This window comes from Cupressus sempervirens, chromosome 8 (assembly GCF_028749045.1).
Source record: "Cupressus sempervirens isolate cs-2001-9-10 chromosome 8, ASM2874904v1, whole genome shotgun sequence".
Classification (NCBI taxonomy): Eukaryota; Viridiplantae; Streptophyta; class Pinopsida; order Cupressales; family Cupressaceae; genus Cupressus; species Cupressus sempervirens.
The window spans coordinates 112,367,084-112,392,655 of NC_143125.1; the positions used below are offsets into that span (position 1 = coordinate 112,367,084).

At 31.4% G+C, this 25,572-nt stretch overlaps 1 long non-coding RNA gene and 1 other non-coding gene across 3 annotated transcripts; both read right to left on the minus strand.

Annotated features, from left to right (window-relative positions):
• Positions 1-1,508: 1,508 nt before the first annotated feature.
• LOC149541834 (uncharacterized) lies at positions 1,509-2,356 on the minus strand. Of its 2 annotated transcripts, none has more exons than XR_016355375.1 (2): positions 2,006-2,356; positions 1,509-1,578 (listed from the first exon to the last, which is right to left on the minus strand). It is a non-coding gene; the product is annotated as an uncharacterized LOC149541834 (long non-coding RNA). The 2 variants fall into 2 exon arrangements; XR_016355374.1 differs by having other exon boundaries at positions 1,509-1,583.
• Positions 2,024-2,113, minus strand: LOC149541835 (small nucleolar RNA Z43). The gene has a single exon (XR_016355819.1). It is a non-coding gene; the product is annotated as a small nucleolar RNA Z43 (small nucleolar RNA).
• Positions 2,357-25,572: the final 23,216 nt, after the last annotated feature.

Genomic DNA, 25,572 nt, shown 5'->3' on the forward strand with positions numbered 1-25,572 from the left:
CATTTTATTTTGCTATGTTTTTATCAATCTTTGGACTTTAGTGCACCTGACAGTAGATGGTTATTTATCAATTTAATTATTAAATGCACTCAATTGTTTCATTAAACCGCTAGACTTCTCTGCTAATGGTATTTATACTCAGCTATGATGCTCCAGCTAAATTTTCCTTGATGGTGAGATGAACGGACAGGATGGTTGACAAGATGATGTTCAAATCAGCCACTGATCAAATATCAAAAACACTAACAGACTTTTCTAAAACAAAAAAAATCTGAAAAATGAGAAAACAGTGTAAAGATATGAAAAAGAGAAATTTAAAATTTAGTACTTTCTGCCTGACCTTTCAAATCATGTAGGACATAAAAAAGGGCGTTCAATCATTGCATAATTTTTTTTAAATGGGAAGTAAAAATGAACGAAAATCTGGTTCATGAAGACAGTAGGCCATAAATGCCTTTTCTTAATTTTGGGTACACATAAAAAAGACCATGGATGAGAATGAAACAAAGCAAGGGCATCTGTAACCAAGACTATATTACTAAGAGCTGCCCTCTTTGAAATCATAAAGAAACAACATAAAAAAAACAGAGATCAGTATATACTAATTGAAGTTGGATCAGAAACAGCCTCTGAAGTATCCTCATCGATTTTCAGTGATAAAACAGATGTAACATCATCTCCAACCCCAAATCATTATTTTCGAGTCGCGCACATTATAGTTATGCCACATGTTTTAAAAAAATACCAAGTCTCCTCAGAAAGCAATTGCCGCGCAGATAATAACAAACAACTAGCATGACTTCCAAACTATTGCAAGATAATGAAAGGCAGGCCTTACAAACAAATGATATGTAAATCTGAGTACTCCACAATAGCAGATTACTACCATTGCAGGACTCTCCCCACCATCAACTTAGTTTTAATTTCCTGTAATAGTAACAAATTGGACCGAGGGTTGCCAAACAAAACAATTTGTTCTCGTCATGCATGATAACAACTATAATTAACTTCTAAAACAAGTATTTTACAATACCTGAAAGCGTGGAATCTAGGTAAACAAATCTAACCTAACAATAAAGGCTAAATTGTTGGGATTTTACAGAGTACCTTCAATAATCAAAGACCTGACCACAGTTAGTCCATTACTGCCATAGGAGATACTCCACAGCTTCAATGGCATTGATGGTTGACCCAATCTTAGAATACCCTTACGATTTAGGTAGTTACTTGAACTGCTGTATTAAATTCGTAAGTGCATTAAGTTAGGTGGAATGGGTGGTTCAGGAAAAGTTTTACTAAGTTAGGTGGAACAGAGGTTCAGGAAAAGTTTTTACATAAGTAGTGCTTTGCTCCTACCTTGAAACAGCTCTCCTCCTCCTATCTTGAAACAGCTATTCTTGACACAGCTCTTTACCTTACACTTTAGGAAATAGTACCATTTATACTTTTCTACATTAACCAAAAATCACAGTTTACTGAATCCACGGCCTGTATTAGAAAAGATCATATACTTCCAGAAAACACAGTTTCCTTCTCATTCATTCGTTTTGAATAATTGCAGCATCTTGTAGAGATCCTCTGCCCTAGAAGAAAAACAAATGTTGAAACACCATATAAAAACCCAAAAGGTTGAAAAGATCAGGATACCCAAAAGAAAAGAAAATCAAAACAAGGCGGCACCCTAGAGACATACAGGCCGCATACATTTCCTCCTTGATAGACAGCCTACCAGATGCAATCGACCTTACCCGCTGCAATTTAGCGAAATTTAAGGCAAGCCCTAATAAGAAAGATAAAAGACCATACTCTAAAAAAAGTGAAAAAGAAAAAAAAGAATAAATTTGTCTCAGAAGGAAGGCAGTATAAGCTGTAATCATTCCACAATAGATCAGCTTGTTATTATCCAATACAATCATCATCGACAATCCTCGAATGAAATCAAACTCGTTTATAAACAGAAACAATGAAACTAATCAAAACCATCGAGAAAAAGAGAAATAAAAACCTTATAGAGAGAGAATAAGGGCTCTGATTATGGGTGGTGATATAAGAGTCGTCGTCAAGGTTTTTAGCCATTACGCCGAACGAGACCTTTGATAATTCATCATTGCCCTTACTGTTTCCTCCACAGAGGAACCAGAACAAAATTAACCGGTTAGAGCTACTCTGCCATGCTAACCTTAAGCCCCCGCCTCCATCGATTGTACATGCCGAGCGCATAGACATGATTTATAGGGTTTTTCTATTAGGATTTATAGGGTTTATATTAGGGTTAGGGTTTGAGCACATAATTTTTTCGCTTCAGATTTTTCTTCATTTTTTCTTCCTATCGATTACGTGGCATGACTCTTTCACTGCTTCTTACAATTAAAACACTTTAGTGGCGGATTTCTGTGTAGAAAAAAATGGATTATTAGATGTCGATTGAAATTAAGGCTTGAATAAATATGCGATAGTCTTTATACTAGCACTTGCAATGCTTTTGAACATGCAACGCGCCGATAGAAGATTTGATTTTTTGGAGGAAAAAATTAATTTCTACAAAATAGACTACTAATCATATCTATTTCTACAAAATAGACTACTAATCATATTAATTTCTATAAGAAATTTGAAATAAAAAATAATAAAATTAATATGAACTACATCCAATGAAAAATCTAAATATTAAGAATAACTAAACTAACTAAATTTATTTTAAAATATATATATTTTAAACTAAAGTCTTAAAATTATAAATAGGAAGAGGTCTACATGAAAACTTATAAGTGTTCAAACAACAATTATAAATTGTGTAATTCTTACCCACCCAACTAAGTCATTTCATCTATGTGCTAATCACAAAATTTAGCAAAAGGAGAAGTGGGGATGTATGCACCATATTGTCCAGTTGATCTTAATTAAAGTATCTTTGGTGGCCTAACTATGATGACATTAAATAACTACTTGTATTATTTCTATTAACTATTCATTGTGACATGTATACAATGCATTTTGTGAGGAGTGTAGTGATAATGATTTATGCAAGTTATATTACATATTATGATGGCATTGCTATTATTATTTATTATGATTCTTTAATTGTGATAATAATAGTAAATAAAAGGAAAACTACCAAATAATAAAAAATTATGAAATGATATAATGGAAAAAAAAAATCTTATTTTTTTTTAAATTTAAATGGTTTGACATAATATTTAAAATTTAATTTTGGATTTGATAAAATTAATAAGAACAAGTAAGGAATGAATTTTCACTATAAATTTTTTTTTATTCTATTTCCAAAAAATTATAAATTAATCATTATCACTTTCTAATTATTTTATAAAAACAAAAAAAAGGAACTTATGAACAATTAAGAGAAACTCAAGTTTTAAATTATTTTGAAACGATAATCATATCGTAATAGAATATTATCACTTTATAATTATCCTGTAGAATGAATTAAAAGCAACTTGCTTTTACATAAACAAAACAAGCACCACATAGTAGTATAGTACTAATTATATTTAATTAAGTATTTAAAATATTAAATTTTTTATTTATAACATAAACTATATTTTATTTTATAAATATAGTGTAAAGCTATATTGATGAGTTAATAATTGTAATGCGACAATTAGTAATATCATATAATTATTTCAATAATTATTGTTAAAAATAAATTATAATAATTAATTTTAAAATGTAACAAAATAAAATAAATTATTTATAACTATTTTATAAATAATAATAATAATAATTTAATTTGATTATAAGATATTATCATTTAGGATGTGTAAAGTTATAAATATAGTAGTATTTAAATAGAAAAAATAAACTTAATTAAATAACTTAAATCTGTAACGTAAATTATCATAAATACTATGCATAAATGTCTCTTATCACCTAAAAGTTGCCTTAAAAGTTGAATACGAGAAAATTAGTCCCTAATTGTTTTAGCCAATAAAATGATTCTAAATTTATTTCATTTTATCAATATAAGAAATATGCATCTATCTTATTAAAAAGAATCAATTATATAATAAAATTGATTTTAATTGGTAGGAATGGAAAAATTCAATCACTAGTTATCAAATAGTAATTGCAATAGTGCAAAAAATATAATTGTAAATAAAAAAATTAAATATCATTACTAATTCATAATATTATAATAGAGAGAGAGTAATATAAAAAGTAGAAGTTTATATTTTGAAAACTTATATTATCAACATAGTAAATTCTACAAAGAAAAGTTTCTAATAAAAAACAAAGCTTATTAAGGAATGATTTTGTGCATCCCTTAAACCGTTATGATTGGTAGATATTAGTTATTAATAGTGCACAAGTCAATACAATAGTATTGCCTTATGGCAAGTACTAATAAAAATACATAAAGCAAAAAATCACATCTTATTATCTAAATTATAACTTTAAAATAACACAAAGTTATATTCTATTATTTAAAAAAAAAATCTTTAAAAAATAATAAGAGCACATGAATAGGAGCTTTGATTTTATAAATTGTCAACACAATACCAAAAGTAGAAGATTAGTGTACATAAAGAATTTGAAAATATAAAATAATAAGTCAAATGAAAGAATTAATGTTGTATTTTAAAATTAAAAGTATCATTATTTAAATATAATTTCATGAAATTGGATTAATTTTTAATTTAATCTAAATAATCCTTTTTAAAACTTATTTTAAATAGTCTATGAATTTTCATTTTTTTTTAATATTTAATTTATTATATACAAATAAAATCATCATCTAAAAAATATCTCTTCATATATTTACAATGCATACAAAAGATTAATTATGAAAAAATGAGCATGAGAAATACAAAACAAATCCTTATACTACAATAAGAATATAATTTCAAGTAATAATACATAGATCTCAAGTGTAATCTTGGGCATAAGCATAATACTAAGCACAAATAAAATAGCCCATTCTTTGTTTTTACAAAAATGGAACTTGTAACATGTCATGAAAGTGAGGTATGATATACATAAGAACATTTTTAAAGAACGATGAAAATCTCAATGAAACCCTCCTCTAAATATCAAGCACCTAAATAAACAAAGATTTGGAATATATAACTCAAAATCCAAAGATAGGCACATAAAAAATGAAAAAACCCTCAGTCTCTTGTTTTTGTATAAAATAATCCACAAAAAAATTCTACATAGAACTTGTATAAAATATATGATTTGCAGTCACTGCATTATACAAAAAAAAACAAAGAAAGCATGAAATATTCAACCATGGAACAAAGAATCGCGATTTCTAATGCTTGTATACAATAGGGCTTCAATACACGCAAAATACCTATAGAAGTTATTGTAACGCCCCGCCAAGAGATCCAAAAGAATTAACCTAAAGTTTTACTAAGTTTGCTAAACATTTTTTTTTTTTTTTAAAAGTAAGAATGTATAACATACACACCAACACATAGTAGCGGAAGCAATAACATGTAATCATCAACAATCATACATAACAGGTTACATTCCTTAAGGATCCCAAGACGTTGAGTTACTTTTAAATTTAATTAATTCTAAGTCTAACAACTACCACATCCACATGAAAGAATAATGCAAAAGTCCAATGCCCACAATATACATTTGTTCTGAATGCCTCTTGGCAAATTAATTCGGAATGCTCAATCATCCACTGTACATGTCACAAGGTATGAAATGCTTAAAAGAATATACATATGTAAAGATAAAGATACATCATCCTCAAATCCACGATACAAAGTACAGTAAAATAAATGAAACTAATAACATACTTGATACATCCATACATCCATAATGATAAAACATCTATCATAAAACACAACTAATCTAAGTGTGTGGTTCCTCCCAACCATCAACAACATCATTAGACCATCATGGGCCCTAGCCATCCCCCACGCGCAACATCCCAAGTCACCGAAGAGATCATCGGTAGTATAGTAATAGGGACATCACTCCTAAAACATAGTACCTTATATGCATAAAGAAATCTAACATGCTACCACATATGCATAAAGAATTCTAACATGCGAGAATAAAGCATAAGATGATCCTCCAAAGTAGAACACATCACCTAAACATTATGAACAAGCATCCCAAGAAGCTCCAGCCATGGTAGCACCAGACGGATCTCAAATGGTAAGAGTAAAAGCACTACCACCCGACCGCATGGAACCTAAATGGTCCACTGCCACCGCGCTGAGGAGATAGTCTCAAGTCCCAAACAAGGTATCAAACACAAAACACAAGTACTCTCTAAGTATGGAAAATCCTAAAAGTATACTAACTCAAAGGTTCCAACATAGATAGACATCTAGACCCAGAGGCACACAAAGACACGTAGGAAACCTACTATGCAAGCGGGAAAGTGTCATCACATGAATCACATTGGAAGTTACCTGAGCAATCCCTCAGGAATCTCGGGTCCCCAATAATCCTGCGGCCACTAGTATCCTCTCATACTGACGAGGCATACTATGGAATGCAAGGTTGCAACCAAGCATTCTCTCTACCCCATCCTAGTATGTACTAGCACTCAAGGCATGGGAGAGAACGTACAGTTATCTTATTAGGTTCATTTAAGTCAGTATTTAGGTGAGATGTTTTCACTTATTAAAACAAACAACTTACAATGAGTCATCCCCAGAGCCACTTTGGGTCTCCCGTCCCTCATTGCAAGCCACTTCTTGACACTACACATAGATAACCTACCCTAGGCTCATGAAATCACAAAACACAAAATCACCTCAGTCCTATACAAGCGACTGGAAAGCATCAAAAGATAACCACAATAGTCACATTAGTTCTCCATGAGAAACTGGAAAGCATCAAATAATAATCATCATGATCACAACGGTTCTCTATCAGCAACTGAAGGCATCCATGATAAATCACAATACTGATCAAAGACTCCAAAATGGTCAAGTCACACATGTAACGACATGGCATCATCAAGAGCATAGCAATAACACTTCAGTCCCATCAAGGCGACTGGAAAGCAACCCAAGTACAACTGATCGATGACTCAAAAATGGTTAAGTCAGGTAACTCAAATACATACACCATCAGCTTCTCACAAGGAAACTGGAAAGCAATAACAACCAGTAAAAACATCCATCATAGAGCATATCAACACATCACCATGGTTGGGTTTAAAACGATCGAGAACAAAACAACATAGCATCACAATCGCATTACTCCCAAGCCTCTGGTAAACAACCTAAGACTAGTCAAAGCTAAAACAACCCCCAACACCCCAAAGCATAAACAGTACATAGGAACATCAGGGTCTAATAGTTTGGTTTGATTTGATGATATAGAGTTTGAGTTAAATAATGAGGTTTTAATTTCTGGTTAAACATATGTTCCAAAAAGATATGATTCATCGTTTACCCCTACCAGTAACCCATTCTTATAAGTAATACACGATTTTCCCCTGTTTGATTTAAGTAATTTTTTTCTTAAATAATCAAGGGTAATGATTTATTTAAATTATTAAAATAATATTAATTGATGTTTAATAATACTATTTGATTAAAAATCAATTTTATTAATATTAATAATGAAGTAACTCTATATCTTCTTTAAACAAAATTAGTCACTCCTAACTATCAATTCCAATTTCCAATTTCTTTAAAAATTCATTTAATTAAATAATCTGATTAATTATTATTGAATTTTTTTAATAATCGAATTGTCTTCAAAAATATTTTAATAATAATAATAATTAAAATGTTTAATTATTTATGATTAATATTTATTTTTAACAATGTTTCTAAATGTTATCAATTAATACTTCTTCTCAATAGACAAAACTTAATTTTAAACTAAATCAAATTAAGTTAATATTTATTTAAAGAAAACTACATTAACTATTAATAAAAAGAATTAAAAGTTACTATCAATAAAATCAATGATATAAAATTTTAAATTTAATATATAATATATAATAGTAATATATATAATATAGTAACTAAGGATTAATTAAAGTATATATTAAAACAAGTTAAAAAAAAAAAACATATATTAACTCTGCGTTTAGGGCCCGCCGACCAAGGAAAGTCGTGCGGCCCCATTTATGACCTCATCGCAGGTACTGCGATTACGCAGTAAGGCAAGCGTAAGGCTGCCGATTAAAAAGGAAAGTGGAGGGTGTATACTTTTTAAATTATTTTGTTTTAATATAAACAGTCAAACTTTTTCCCATCCCCCATAATTAAATTTAAAATATATATATATATATATATATATATATATATATATATATATATATATATATATATATATATATATATATATATAATTATTCTTTGTATATAAATGAATTCATTTATAATAAAACATCCTCCTTCCATTTAAATGATTATATAAATATAAAGACCCCATTAATATTAAAAATTAATTCGTTTATTAAAAATTTCTTTTCAATAAAATTTAAAAATAAACAAAGCTTTCCTTCTTAATAAATTTTAATTTACTTTATTATAATTTTGTAATTAACAAAATTTAATAAAACAAATTTATATAAACATATTTTATTATTTTATTATTTTTAATAACATTTACAATATTGATCTGATAAGAGAAATATTTTCAATCCATTCAAATTTTCTAATTTCTATTATTTATTTATTTATTTTTTCTTCTAGACATATTTTAACAATACAATTATCGTAGATTCAGAACCAAGAACAAGAGATTCATCCCATGAAACCCGAAGACTTGATTTTAACAATCACGAAGAAGACAAGAATCTCAAATTACATAATTCAACCAGTGATCAAAGCACAAGACCGTACCTGATCCTAATGCTAATACAAAATCCCCAAAAACTGTGAGAGAATTCGCTCTTCTTCAATATCTTTCCTCTGAAAATCTTTCCTGGTATTAGCCTTCTGAAATTCGCTTCCAAAATTTGCCTCCCAAAAATTCCCATCTGAATTCGTGTCCCCCAAAAATTCCCGTCCGAATTCGTGTCCCCCCAAAAATGAACCTCCCAAGTTTTGATAAGAAGTCTTCTCCTCAAATCGGGGCACTAATTGTGCGTTCACCCGAGAAGACTCTTTGCACCACTAAGTTAACTCCCAAATTAACTTTTATTATCTTTTCTTTTATTTTGCATTCATCTTTTCATGCACATTAAGTTGAATTATTAAATAACTTTATTTAATATTCCACTTGACTTCTATTTTAAATTAATTAATTACTTTAATCTCATGTGCACTTTATGAAATTAAAAATAACATTATAATTTTCTCTTATTTTATCTTTTTAATTTATTTCTTATATTTAATCTTATGCACAAGTCATGCGAACTAGAATCTTTTATTAAATAATTATATTTTCACTTTTTAAATTATTTTAGAAACTTAATTGATAAAATATTTATTAACTCAAATAATAATAATATTTAGCATTTATTTAAAAATGAACTCTAAATATATTATTATTAAATTAACTAAATATTATCACATTCTAAATTTAGACTTAAAGCTTTTATCTCCAAATTTAATTCCTTATTATTTAATTAATTTCTCACTTAATTAAATGCCATTAAATATTAAAGTGACATAGTAATTCACATTAAATTAAATCATTAATTTAATCCTTTTAATTAAACTTAATTAATAGAAAGTACACCAAGGACTCATAAAACAACATACTAAAACCCATCATAAAACACATACTAAATCAAACAAAAGGGTTATAATCACGAAATTACATCATTTGATGCATTCAGAGGGTACTTAACTCAGATACTTGTCCTAATTATCAATTAGGACAATCAGCTAAAGGGTTTAGGATTTGGACTTAAGAGTTTATCTCCCCTCTCTTACCATTGAGATAATGCGATAGGGTACGCTCATCCTGGCAATTCAGGGAAGTCAATACCCGGTACCTGCAACCTGCATAAAATTCACGCATGTACAAACACAATATTCTAAACTAAACAGACAATGGCAGGAAGTGGTGCATCGTGTAGATCCCGACTAGCAGGTGACTACGACTCCCTTCCTTAACCACATCGAAAACACCATACATAAAGAAAACAAACACGCACACCATACACATGTAGTATGGGGTAAGTATCTATAAGAAAGCACATGTGATAATAAACCATCTAACTAATCATCATCGATAATTGAAAACATTGAATAATCATCATACATGCATGAAATATAGAATACCAAGTAATCTCATCATATAATAAACTGAGTGTAAAACAACATCTGATAATCTCTAAAATAATAATACTAATCATCAAACATAAAATGGGCCTAAAAGAGTTTGGCAAGGATGACTGAAATGCGACTTAGGGGCAGGCACTACAGTTATATAAATCTACAAAATTCTTCCATGTTTTATGTACATTTCTCATTTTTATAAAAATATATAATGTAAACTAATGATGATTATTACCTACTACCAAAAATTAATGGTATTTGTGGAAAAATATGATTTTCACAGATTTGGATTTAGTATGTGATTGTAGATCTCAACTAATATGGTAAGTTGATATTTTTAATTTTAGAACTATTAGTTAATTTTTAAGGAAAAATTGCATTAAAAAGTTTAAAGTGTTTTTATTGTCCAAAAAGAAAATTTGGGAAGAGACTGACAATTTTTCAGGAGAAAAATATCATTTATAGGAGCAAAGCTCCCAAATATAAGCCTATCGGCTTAAATTATGTAAGTAGGGAAAACAATAATGAAAATAGATATGAAAATCAAATATAGTATATGGAATTCAAAAAGAGGATGCACATGAGAATCTAAAATTTTAGTTCAAAGTGGCGAGATTGGTTTTTGGGCACCATACTTTTTGAGTTGTCCTAAGATTAGAACAAAAGCTAAACTAGTCTTAGGAGCCTCAAATAGAATTTGATCCAACTTTCAAGCAACTATGGTGCTAGGTGTCAATGTTCTAAGGGACTATGACACAAGGTGCCTTAGTCAAGTTGATAAACAATACCAAATAATTTCCACATCTATCGTTTAAATGTTATTATGCCTCATATATGAATTCACAACTTGTCTCTAGACCAAAATTGTAATTCCTGAGAGAAAATGGTGTTTATGTTGTATAGATGCTTGCCTTAGTCAAGCCTAAGTTTTGGAATCATTCCAACAACAATGAAGACATGGAAAGAAAATCTCACATTTGAAGTAAATGTTGGAATTCAAATGATTCTACCCTTGATTGGTGATATAATGCTCTTAGGATAAGTTCTTTAAATGTCAATGCAATAACATTTTGAATTGTCATTAAATCCACCATAAACTCAAAATTGAAGATGCCTTGTTGTAGCTTGTTGCTCCTTGGATTAGATTTGCACTTGAGAATAATCATTGCTCTTGTGAATGTGAGATATAATGAAATAAAATAGAAGAGGTGTTATATATAAGGCCCTCAAATTACTTTTGCATTAAAATTGACTTACAATGGTGATATCCCATTGTGAAGGCTATCATGTTATCCATTATGATTTGAAGTTTCTAATCTTCACATATAATCTACGATAACACAATTAGTTTAACAATTTTAACTCAAATTTCGGGGATTAAAAAAATTAGGATTATTAGATTCAAAATCCATAGTGGTGTTGACAAAATCGAAGTGGAGCCCTTATTGCACTGAACTTTAAAATGAGATAGGATCCATATAAGCATACAATGATAATAATAATAATAATTGATAAACTAGAAAGCTCGTTAATGGGTTATTGAGGATTAAACCTCAAGATGTTAGAAGGGATGTTGCAGTTTGGAAGCCTCGTGATCTTGGGTAGGTAAAAAATAATTTTGGCAAGGCATCTAAAGGTAACCTAGGTCCATCTAGTGTGGGCTTTGTAGCTAGTAGAGATTAGTTGGGGAATATCCTTGCTATTGGGGTTAAGAAATTGCCAAAGGGGTCAAATAATGAGGCCAAATGTTTGGTGGCAATTAGCGTAATCTTAATGGTAGAATGATTGGGGATTTGTAAGTTGCATTTAGAAGGTAATTCACAGATTGTAGGAAATGGTATTAGGAAAGGGGAGACTGATGTCTAGTATTTGAAAAATCATATTTGAAGCATTAGATTTTCTAGAGACATTTGAGCCCTATAGGGTGTCTCATGTTCTTTGGGAAGCAAATGTTGTAGCAAATAAACTATCTAAAATTGGCATTGGGTGTCCTAATCAGGAAACATTTGATTTTTTTGAAGACTCTAGAAGTCTTGATTTGGCTAATATATAGAGGAAATGGGGTGCTTTTGAATTAATCATTGGTTGACTTTTGATTTGGGAAAAAAAATTATTTGATGGGCGAGATAATGTTGAGGTGACATAGTTGCGTCAGGGATGTTCAAGTAATGATGTAGTGGTGTGCCTTGAAGTTGATGGGAAATTACTTCATTTATGCTCACCATAGATGAGAGTATGATTACCCTTTTGTTTCATCAATCCATGACATTGAACATTGACATCTAGAGATTTCTTTTGCCTTTTTATGGCATGCATTGTTGCATTTGTATTTGAAAAGTTCTCTGCAAAATTGGTTGTGTTGGGTTTGAGGATGAAAGCAAACTTCTCTTTGGAGTCCCCTAATTAGCTCCATGTATTTCTTCGTGTAACAATAGTGAAGCGAATGTGGGGTCTTTGTTATGATTAAAGATAGACAGAAAATAATAATTACATGCAAATATAACCAATATCATAAAGAAATAAAGTGCACATAAATGAATAGAAGATACAAAGATTTAATGTGGTTTACCCAATCCCTAGGCTACACCAAAAAATGAGTCCAATGTTAGTATTATCTAGTAACTTCAACTTGTACAATCTTCAATCTCCCTTACAACTCAATACCATTGCAAGAAGTTATATTTTCACTTTAGAAAAATCCAACCGTAAGCTAATATTACATGAATTATGTCAACTTAACAAGTTAACCCCTAAACATACTTGATGAGTCAACCTTGGAAAATGGTTGATTAGTCAACTCAAAAATATATGATAAGTTAACCCAAGAAAAATTGTTTTTTATGAAAAATGTATAGTACTTGTAATGCCTGCCCCTAGTTGAATTTTCTAATTGTATTGTCAGATTCTTTTAGGCTAGTTTTTCTAATTGTGTTTTATGATTATCAGTACTTGGTTATCGGATTTGATTAGACGTGTTTTATACTCAGTTGATTATATGTGATGAGTTACTCGTTATTTAATATGTTTATGATTATTTCAATGATGATATATGTATGTTTAGTTAGTGATTTCAATTATTTCATGATTAAGTTAGATGGATTTTTTATATGCAGTTATATGGTTACTTGCCCCATACTTGCATGTGTATGGTGTACCTGTCTCTTTTACTTTATGTTTGATGTTTCTGATGTGGTTGAGGGAGTCGTAGTCACCTGCTAGTCGGGATCTACATATGCACCACTTCCCACCATTGCCTATTTAGTTTAGAATATATGTGTTTGTACATGTGTGGATTTTATGCAGATTACAAGTACCAGGTATCGACTTCCCTGAATTGTCGGGATGAGCATACCCTATAACAGTATTTCAATGGTATAAGTGGGGAGATAATTCTTGATTCTAAATTATAAACCCTAAGCCAATTGTCTTAGAAAATAGGACAAGTATCTAAGTTGTTTACCTGTCTGAATTTGTCTAGTGACGTGAATTCGTGACTTTGACCTTGGAGTTTGATTATGCTCTTTGTCTTACAGTTGAGTTGTCGTATTAGGTTTTGTGGGTCTGTTGTGATTTTTGTTATAATTAAATCAAATTAAAAGATAATTTAATGATTTGATTTAAAGGAAATTTTATAAAGAAATTCGATATTTAATTATATTTAATTAATTGAAAAATTAATTAAATAAAAGAATTAAATTTAAAGATTTTATTAAAGTTCTATTTTTGACATATTTATATTTATTTTATTTTATTTATTTAAGAATTTTATTTTAATAATAAACTCTAAATAATATTATTAGTTGAATTAATAAATATATTATTAAAGCGCCTCATGATTTTATTTTATTAAATTTTTTTTTTTTAGACTGCAGGAATCGGTGCAGCACGACCCCCCTATAAACTGCAGTGCACCTGGTAAACTTTTTAACGTGACTGGTAGCGCTGGCATGACACGCCCACCGATACCACGAGGACGGGGGAGACTAGAACTCGTGACCAACCCCCTGCAACAGGGAAGATTTAGCCAATCGAGCTAGGGCCCCCGCCCTAAGCGCCTCATGATTTAATGAGAGAGAGAAAACATTATTTAATAAAGTTTATTTTAATTAACTTGCATAAAGCTTATGCATGAAACTAAAATATAATAAATTAATTAAAGAGAAAGCAAATTAATTTAATAAAGATATTTTAAATTGCAAAGAGCATGCATGAAAATGTAAAAAGATAATAAAACAATAAAAGATAATGATCATTGAGTTCCCTCGCGTGATTGCACAATCAAAGCCCCAAATTTAGGGGAGAACTCTTTATCAGAGATCTAGAACTCATTGTTGGAGGAACCGAGTTTTGGAGAAGCATTTTTCAGAGAAGGAAGCTTTTTAGGAGGAAGGGGTTTTCTCGCAAGCTTTGTGTGTTTGTGTGTTTGTGTGTTTGTGTGTTACCATCAAATCTAGGTAGGATCTTGTGGTTTAATTGTATAGTGGATATTTGTTCTTTGAATTCTTGTCTTCTTCGTGTTTGGATAAATTTGTTTTCAAAGTTTTTTAATGTGGTTGAAAACCCTTATGTTGAAATATTTTATGCCTTGTTCTTAATACATATTTGAGCAAAGTAATTTGATTGAAACCCTTGTTGTATATTTTAATTGCTCTTCATTTGATTATCTGTATATGAGAAATAGAGATTTGGAAACCTTAAATTTTAATCAGATGGATTTTGGATTAAAATTTTGAATTCTAGAATGTAAATTCAAATGTTTTTTTTGGGTTTCCCTATTAGAGTATTGTTCATAGTTTTGTTTTAAAAAATATAGACTAAATAATGTAATTACATAGTAATTTGTAATTATTATGTAATCACACTATAAAATATTTAAAAAAATAAAATTATGCGATTTTGTTGAGGGTGCTATGATTTTTATTGTTTATATTTTTTATTAAAAATAAAAATAAAAATAAAATTTAGTGGGAAGCAGGGCCCGCCACCACCCCCACCCCCTTTTCCTACCTTCATGTCGCCAACGTTTGGGCTGCCATGTGTTGTACCAAGACTGTCGAGGATAGGCCAAAGGACTGCCACAGATAGACTTGGTACTACCACAGCAGGCCCAAGGTTGCCACAGGCAGTTGAAGTTTGGTTTAGCGGACCTAAATGTCATTTTAAATATATTTTATTTTAAATTATTAATTATTTTTTAATAATAATAATATTATTATTAATTAATTTAGTTAATATAATTTTTAATTATTATTAATTTATTTATTTAACATGAAATGTGATTAGTAATTTTATAGTAATTTTAATTATATTATTAAATAATAGTTATAGTTATTAATAAATTAGTATAATTTTATTAATAATTTAATCATTATTATTTTGAATAATCTAATAATTATTATTTAATAAATGCATTAGTGTTATTAAGTTAGTGGTAAGTTGTGTAGTTTGGTTTAAATGGAATTTTAATGTTAAATCAATCGGGTTTAATTAAACTATTTATTTAAGACTTATTGATTGATTTATCTAAGTGAATATAATGAACTTGTAGGGTTACATTGTTAAACCGAATGTAAATCAAAACCCTACTTGTATATTGAATCTTGTATTTTTGATAACGAATTGAACTATGAAAACTATGTTTAAACAGCTTGTTATATTTTGTTGAGTGTTGAGACTCTTGTGGATTTGGGAATTTTAGCAAATCTATGACTTCAAACGAAATAAAAATGTAAACCCTAATTGAGATCAAAAATATTATGAATTGCAATACTTGAAAATGAGAATGAGAACTTGAAAAACTATAAGTGAAAATTGAATTGTTGTGTTTTCAAAACCTCATGAATTATGGAAATGACTTTTGTATGTACTCTTTTTATGACGTGTGATTTTATTGTTGGGTGTCAGGTTGACTTAGTACTTTGACTAAATCAGGATATTTACTAGAGGCTCAGGAGTTTTGTTTTGTGATGTCATGATGATGTTTTGATCATGATCTTTTATACTCAACCATGGTAATGTGTCTTGTATGCTCTATGAGGTGTTTTGATCTATTGATCGTTATTGCTTTCTAGTATCTCTTGTATATAACTGAAGTGAATGGTGTGACTTTTCTAGTATAACCTTTTGAGTCTTCTATCAGTCACCTATGATTGTTCCCTAGTTGCTTGTATAGGACTGAGGTGATTAAATGATTTTTTTTTGGTGATGTCATGTTGTGACATGAAATTGGTCTATGTGTACTTGATTTTGGGATCAATCTTGTTAGGATGATCGTATTGGTGGAATCTATGATTATGATCAGTGATTTTCAGTACTTTTCATTTGCTTGTTTAAGAACTGGCGTATGGTATGTGGTCTTTTGATTTTACTGAGATTAGGGTAGGTTATATGTATGTCATGTTGGGAAGTGGCTTGCAATGAAGGTCAAAGCCCTAAAGAGGCTGCTTGGGTAACCCATTGTAGGTTATGTTAATAAGTGATAACATTTTATTAAATTGGTTTAAAATGAATTAACAAGATATTAGTATTACAGAAAGTCACTAGGGGGCCGAAGGATTAAAAGACTAGTCGGGTAACCTAAGAGTTGACTTGTTAGTATGCCTTGTTAATATGAAAGGATACTAGTGCCGCATAGAGTCACCAAGGGGCCGGAGGATTAAAAGACTAGTCGGGTAACCTTAGACTTGGCTCATGTGATAACAGTCACCCACATGCATAATAGATTCCCTACGTGTCATTGTTGCCTCTGGGTTTAGTTGATACTTGTGTCTCGGTACCTTGAGATAGTTTGCTTTCAAGTGATTCATTGAACCTAGCTGTTGGATTTTGATTGTTGAGTTTGTTATCCTATGTGGGACTTGAGACTATCTCTTCAACGTGGTGGGAGTGAACCTTTTTGGGGTCCACAAGGTTGGGTGGTAGTGCATTTTCTTATACCATTGAGATCTGACCATTGGATGTCATTGTTGGATGTGTCTGTGCAGATGTTCCTTTATCTGATCTTATATTTCTATTGGACAGTTATTCTTAGTGTATTGCATTTGATTTCATAGATCTTACGAGATGATGTAATCTATTTCATGAGGTATATTATTCCAGCCTTTCATACACTGTGACATGTACATTGGATGATTGTGCATTTTTATTATTGCCAAGTGGCATTCAAGACAATTGTATATTATTTAAATGGAATCATACTTGTACATTATTCTTTGATGTGGATCTGTTATATATTGGATTTAGTATTAATTAAATTCAAATGTGATTCAATGTCATGGGATCCTTAAGGAATGCAATCTGTTTATGTGTTGCTTACTTATGAATGTATGTTATTTCTTCCACTATTTTATAATTGTTGTTATGTATTATCTTTAAAAAAAAATGTTTGGCAAACTTAGTGAAAACTTCAGGTTAGTTCTTTTGGATCCCTTGGGAGGGCATTACAGTACTTTCCTGATCAGTCACCACAAATCAACAATCTCCTACTTGGGGACTATCAGGCTTGACATTAAACCACCTTCCACTTGGAAACTGACCTTGTAGCCACATCGTTACCCCCAAAGCTCTCACGGGGTTAATACAACTTAGACTCTATTCTTTTATTATTTTTAGTTTAGAAGACCAACCAAAGATTAAGAAGAGTCTCGCTTCTCCCTTGGCACTACCTTTGTAAACATATATGTTGAATTATCATCTATTGTATATTTTTCAACTTTTAAATGCCCATCATCCAAAATTGACCGAACGAAATGGTACCACAACTATATGTGTTTTGTCTTTGAATGTAAAGTAGAATTCTTGGCAAGATGAATGACACTCTGGCTATCTGTATACATATAATTTATAATCTATCAGTGCTCTAACTCTTCCATGAAATATTGTATCCATATCATCTTTGTGGTTGCCTCAGTAACAACAACATACTTTGCCTATGTAGTGGATAAAGCATTCACCTTCTACAATCGATAAATCCAACTCATCATCGTCTTAGCAAAAGTAAATACAAAGCCTAAAGTAATCCATCTAGTATCTAAATCTTGTGCCAAATCTAAGTCAATATAGCCTTATAAATTAGTTGTAGAGCCCCCAAAATACAAATATTTGTTGGATGTACCTCTCAAGTATTTGTTGGATGTATTTCAATGCTCAATTCTAGGATGACTCATATGTTAGAAATATAAGAGGAGTGACTGAGAGGGGAGGGGTGAATCAGTTACCACAAACAATTCCAAATCCCTTAGATGTCGATACAAACTTCTTATTAACTGGAATCCTTGCACAACTCAGTTAGAACTAGATAATCATTGCAGCTCGGTTAACAAAACAATCTTGATATAGTAATGTGTATTAACCTTTAATAACTTAGTTGTAAAAAGATAAAGCAATAAGAAAATAACATAAACACATGAGACACCAAGATTTAACGTGGAAACCCAATTTGGAAAAACCACCAATGCAACTAGTTACAAGTTTTCACTCTTCTGAAGTGAGCCCTATTAGGATCGAACCCTGTTAAAGGTTACAAAACACACAGTTAGGTGCAACCTTGTTAAAGGATTTGAATCACTCTATTAGGATTGGCCTTGCTAGAGTTCTTTAAAACACTTCAATCTAGAAATGCCACCTTGTTAGAGGATTTACAAAATTATTGTTAAGTCAACTTTGTTAAGAGATTTCTTCATTGCAACAATTGTTAGAGAGTAACAATGATTGACCTGATTATTGAAGCAACTGATTTGTAGAATTACACTGTTGTTGTAGTTTATCCTCTAGATCCTTCCTGATTAGAATATTCTTTGTAGCTCCTTAGATATTATGCCCTTAATTAGATATCCTTCTTTATTCGCATCTTATCTTCTTCCACAACTTCCATATTTCATTTCACAACTTGACCTTTCATGTATATGAAACCCAATGTCAAGTCCACTTGAATACCCTTACAAATATACAATTAACATCCACTAAGTTGGCTTGTAAAAACCAAATAATGAGCAAAATTGTTCTGCTACAAGTTGGTTGACACTAAAGTTGGGTCACTCGGTTACCACTGAGTTCCTTGGTAACTGAATTGACTTGGTTTACACTAAGCCCCTTTGGTAAGTGACCTAACTCGGTTAACACTTGAATACTTCAATGATCGACCTAGCTTGAGTAACACTTGATCACTGAACTTGGCTTATTCTAAACGTCTGCTCAACTAGTACCAGAGTCTTCTAAGCTCAATTACTAATGGTAGTGCTCGATTAGAATATAACTTTTGTGTAACATCAATGATAATATACAATTAAATAATTATTTTCAACACCATATACCTACCAATGACTCTCACAACATGTGCAATATCTGACCTAGTGTATACCATGACATATGTTAAACTACCTATTGCTGAACCATAAGGTACCTTGGGCATTTTATCCTCCTCTTCCCATGCCTTTGGACACATCTCCTTAGTCAATTTCAAATGACTAGGAAAAGGTGTGTAGATAGCTTTTTCATTTGCCATATAAAATCTCTACAAGACCTTTCAACATAATCAACTTGAGATAGAGCCAATTTTTTGTTCTTCTTATCTCTAAAGTTTTTCATATTGAGGACTTGTTTTGCTACCCTCGAATCTTTGATGGCAAAGGAATTTGCTAAATGTTTTTTCAACACCTTATTGTGGTCCATGTTAAACCTCGCCACAAGCATATCATCAACATAAAAACACAAAATAATGTAGCTATCAGCATCTAACCTTTTATATTAAACACATTGGTATGAATGACACTGACTGTATCCATGCTTAGACATAAAACTATCAAACTTAATATACCATTGTCAAGGTGCTTGCTTCAAGCCATTTAACTTTTCTTTAATTTGCAAACTAAATTCTCCTTCTCAAATCCATGTGGTTGTTCCATATATATTTCTTCTTCCTAATCACTATTAATAAAATTTGTTTTGACATCAAGTTGTTGGAGATGCAAATCTTTAGTGGCCACATTACTTAAAATAGTACAAATACAAGTAATTTTAACAATTGAAGAAAATAACTCATCAAAATCAATGCTCTTTTTCTTTGCAAATCCTTTTATAACTAACTTGGTTTTAAATCTTTTCTTACCTTCATCCTCCCTTTTAAACTTATAAACCCTTTTATTTTGTAAATCCCTTTTATTTGTATGCAATTTACATAATGTTCAAGTCTAATTTTTCAACAAGGAGTCCATTACTTCTGTTGCTACAGACTTCCACTGAATCTTTGCATCCACCTACATAACTTCATCATATCCTTCTAGTTCACCAACATATGTTAATGAAATAGAGTACAAAGAGGAAGAAAAGCTTTCTAGAGGTCTACTTAGCCTTGATGGTTGTCTAACATTCAGTGAGATTAGTGGTATTTGTTGTTGCTTTTGTTGCGGAGCATGAGGGACAATTGGAACATCATCTTTTGTAGTTTCATCATGTACTACATAATTATTTTCTTTCTTCTCATGCTACTACAATAGGTTTTTGTACAACACTTTCTCATTGAATATGACATCTTTGCTTCTTACAATTTAATATTTTTTAAATCCTAGAGTCTATATCTTAATTTATTAATGTCATATCCAACAAATATACATTTCTTTGACTTTAATTCTAGCTTGGTCCTATTTCTAGAATCAACATGTGCAAAAGCTTCACAACCAAAGGTTCTAAGAAAATAATAACTCACATTCTTTCATGTCATGCTTCCTTTGGAAAGCCATAACTCAAAGGAGTAGAGGGTCCTCTATTAATTAATAAACACCAATGTTTAAAATCTTAGTCCACATGTTTAAGGGCATCCCAACATGCAATTGCATACTCCTTGCGTACTTCATTATTGTGTTGTTCTATTTAGCCGCTCCATTTTCTTGTGGAGTCCTTGGAATAATTTTCTAGCTACAAATATCATTAGTAGAACAATAGTTTTCAAAATATTTGTTGCATTACTCACTATTATCATATTTAAGATATTTTAATCTTTCATCAGTCTCATTCTCAACCAAGCTTTTCGGTCTTTTAGATGTTTTAAATATATTAGATTTGTATCTGAGGAAACAAATCCATACTTTTCTAGTTACATCATCAATGAATATAACATAATACAAAGAGCGACCAAGGGTATATACCTTAGATGGTCCGCATACATATGTATGCATAAGCTCTAATATTTTATTGTTATTTTCCTTCTGACTTGTTAGAAGACTAACTCTCTTTTTGCTTTCTATAAACACAACTTTCACAGAAATCCATACTGACACTTTTTAGACCAGGTAAAACTTTCCTTGAATGAAGTAATTTCATTCCCTTTCCATTCATGTACCCAAGTGTGTTGTGTCATAGTGTTGTTTTAGAATCCACAACAAATATTTGATGTTCTTCTTGCATAGCTGCAACAATTGTTCTTAAACATTGATTTTTCTTTGAAATAATTAAAGTAGAACGAAGAATATGACAGTACAAAGATATAAGGTACCTACTTTCACACCTTTTTCTACTACTAAGGAGCCTTTTGATATCATCCAAATTTGATCATTAAAAGTAATTGTGCAACCCTCATCACATAGTTTCTCTGCTCAAATTAATTTTTTACTCAACCTTGGAACATGCCTTTCCTCTTGTAGTAGCTAATGATTCTCATCCTGTAACCTAATCTTAATTCTTCCCTTTCCAAAAATTTGACAAGGTTCATTATCTCTCAAATAGACTAGCCCAAAATCCCCTTGAACATAATCAGTAAAATAAATTCTGTGGTGTAGCATGAATTTAAGCCCCTTAATCTAAAACCCATGAATCATATGCATTTTCTAGGGAAAGAAGCGAAGCTTCCTCTTCAGATATATTACTTGACACATTTGTCTCCTTATTTCCTTCTTGTTTACCTCCTTCATTATTATTATAAGACAATAATATTTCTTCTTGTGACCTGGTTTCCCACAATACCAACAATCTCTTAGTCCTTTGGATTGAGACATCTTTCCCTTTAATTTGTCTCTTGATTTCCCACAATTTTTCAGAAGTATTTCCTCTCTCTGTCATTATGCCCCTACGTGACGTAGACCCACTTGAGCTTCTCCTATGAATTTCCTCCCTTAGAATAACATCAACAACATCATCAAACTCTAGTTTATTTGAACTAGAAACAAAGTCACTAACAACAATTGTCAAGCCATTCCAACTTTATGGCAAAGAACACATAATAAGAGAGCCCTAATTTTTGCACCAAAATTGACATTTATAGAAGATAATTGACTGGCAACCATATTAAACTCATTTACATGATCAACAACATACCCACCTACCATTTTCATATTAAATAAATGTTTCATGAGAAATACCTTATTCAAAGTGAATGTTTCATATAGCTTTGCTAGGGTTTCCATGAACTCTTTAGTTGTCTTTGCTTATGTAATATTAAATGCCAATGATTGTGCCAAGCATAAATGAATATTTCCAAGTTCCTTTCTTTCCAAAATATCCCAAACCTCATCAGACATATTTGGGTCTTTCTTGGATTTTCTTCCCATGATCGCCATAAATCTTTTTGATAAAGATAGTCCTCTATTTGAATTTTTCATAACTAAAATTTTTGCTCATTAAACTTCTCAACCTTCAACTTACCCTCGTCCACCATTACTCCCGCTCGACTATGACAACTTCTTGTAGAGGATAGTTAAAACAACTTGGTTCTGAGACCACTTGTAAGGATTAAATAAACAAAATATAATAGTTACATGCACATATAACTCCATAACTTATAAAAAATGTGTAATACTTTCTTGATCAATCACCACAAATCAAGAGTCTTTTTCACTTTGATAATATGAAATTATGAGACTGTGTGTACAATTCTTGGGGAGGAATACCTGAATAGTGGCATTCACCCTTGAGCCAACCTACACATTACATCTATTTTTGTTGCTTCAACTTTGATGCTTGGAATGAGGGAAGATACAAGAAGGTGATGCGGGTTTATGTGGAGTTTCAGTGGGCCAAGGATGTGGATGGCATTATGGACTGAGTGAAGCCTATCATTGGATTGCACATGGGACAAGTGTCATGGAGGATCATTGATGAAGATGCAACCAAACTATAACCTCTAATTATTTGGAGGTTTTTCTCATCCTATACATACACAGATTAATAGTGTTTGTGAGGGTTGGGTGCAAAAATTGTTGTACATTAAACACGTGGAGGAGGAGGGGGAGAAATTAGAGTAGTAGTAACAAAGGAAGATGGAATCTACTCTAGTCAAATTTGTGGCTTCCTTAAGTGAATCAAGCTCAACAATTCCAAGGCAAAACATGGAAGGCCGAATAAAAATGATAAGTGTGCATCTATGATTATTCTCAATATGTTAAGGATGAGATGCAACATTGCCTCTTTTTATGCTTTTTGTTTGTCTATGTTTCAGTTAGGTCCAATATTTGTATTGTGGGAAGATGCAAAGATGAAAATGGTTTTAAGCAGCATGGTGTAGGTCTTGAATATTTCTTAGTGAATGCATGTATGATGTTTGTAATGTTTGTTCCTTGGTGTTTTGGGTAGGACTTAGTGTTTAGAAGTTGAAATTTGCTACATGAGTGGCTCTATGTACTTTTCATTTTTAGAAATTTATACAAACATATTGATTGTTAGGATAGAAAATCCAATGGAGGAAGAATCCCCACCTTTTAATGTTGATATAGCTTCAATACAAATCTCCCTAACAAAGAATCAAATTGATCATGGTTTGACCATGAACAAGGTACACCCAATATTAGCATAGGCGATCAAAATTACATCGAGACATTCCTCCACAGGAGGAAACCATGGAGACCCCAAGCTAAGTCGAAAGAGAGGTTAATATTTTAGTAGAAGCCTTGAATGATATGGTGGTTGATAATCTCATGAATCATTTTTTAGATGAAATATGTGATGAAGAAGAACTTAGAAGACAACAATCAATTCTAATCAGTTTGATTCTCAAAAATGATAAGGAGTATGTGGAGGATCCCTCTGAGGCCAAATGATGAGATGGTTTTCTTAGATCAAGGTATAGTGTTAGATAGGTAACAAGGTTCTCTAGGGCTTGCCTTCCACCAGCCAAGTACAGCCAACCTAGAGTGTTCCAAATCCTTAAAGAAACATGGTCATAAATATCTTCAGGAACTTAGATCCAGAGATGGAGCAACCAGTGGGCAATCAAAATTAATGGATTTTTTTTTTGTCCTTATGGTCGATGCTTTTAGAAGACCTTTGTCTAATGCTAGATCTTCAGGCCAAATTAGAGGCATTTCTATTACTAGTGATTTAGAATCAATTACAAATCAATATTTTGTGGATGATACCATGCTTTATGGTGAGTGTACAAGTGAGGAGGCTACTGCTCTAAATGTTATCTTAACACAATACTCTTTGGCCTTTGGTTAAGAGATCAATAAAGATAAATTAGATATATTTTTCTTTAACACCCAACCAAGTGTGGAAGATCATATTTGTGATATTTTTGACTTCAACAGGGAATCCCTTCCTTGTAAGTACTTACGGATACCTTTAAACTTTGGTGCTCGATCAACCAAATTATGAGATCCTATTCTAGAGAAGCTTCCAAAAAGAGTGGCAGGATGGAAAGGCAAATGACTCTCATCTATAGGAAGAGTTACTTTATTTGAATCAATCTTATCAAACCTATCTATCTATCAACTTTCTTGTCTGGACCTGCCAAGTAGTAAACTAAATGAAATTAATAGGCTTCTTAGTTTTTTTTCTAGCAAGAATTGAACAAGAAGAAAAAGTTCCCCCTTGTATCTTGGGATCAAATTTGTAAACCAAAAGAGCAAGGTGGGGCTAGTATCAAGAATATCAAATTACAAGGAAAGGCTTTGGGAGTCAAGCTAGCATGGAGAATGCTAAAGTTCCCAAACCTAAAATGGGTTAGGATCCTCTATGGTGTAGGAGCACCTTGGGGTAAGGCCAAACCTTAAGACAATTTTGGCTTGTATATAGTCTAGCCAACCATTTAGTGAATTAGGGCTAAGTGTAAAAGTCCCAAGATAGGTTTAGGAGAAGTGATTAAGGAGAAGTTAGGATTAAACCATGTTTCTAGCAATTAGGTCCTATTAAGTGTAAGAGTGCTAAAAATTGCTCTATAGGGAAAAATGTGGCAAAATGACTAAAATAGGGCAAAAGGTGTTTAAGGGTGGTCCTTACGTGTTTTAGGTTCACTTTATAAGGGTTGAAACCAAGCTGGACAAGTTTGGAGACCTAGAGTGCAAAATTGCAAAAGTGGTCAAAATTGCTCATTGATAACTTTGCAATTTTTGCAAAAGTTGCAATGGCAATTTTTGCACTCTTCTAGGAAATAGAAAAATGGGTGGTTGTAACTCAAACCAAG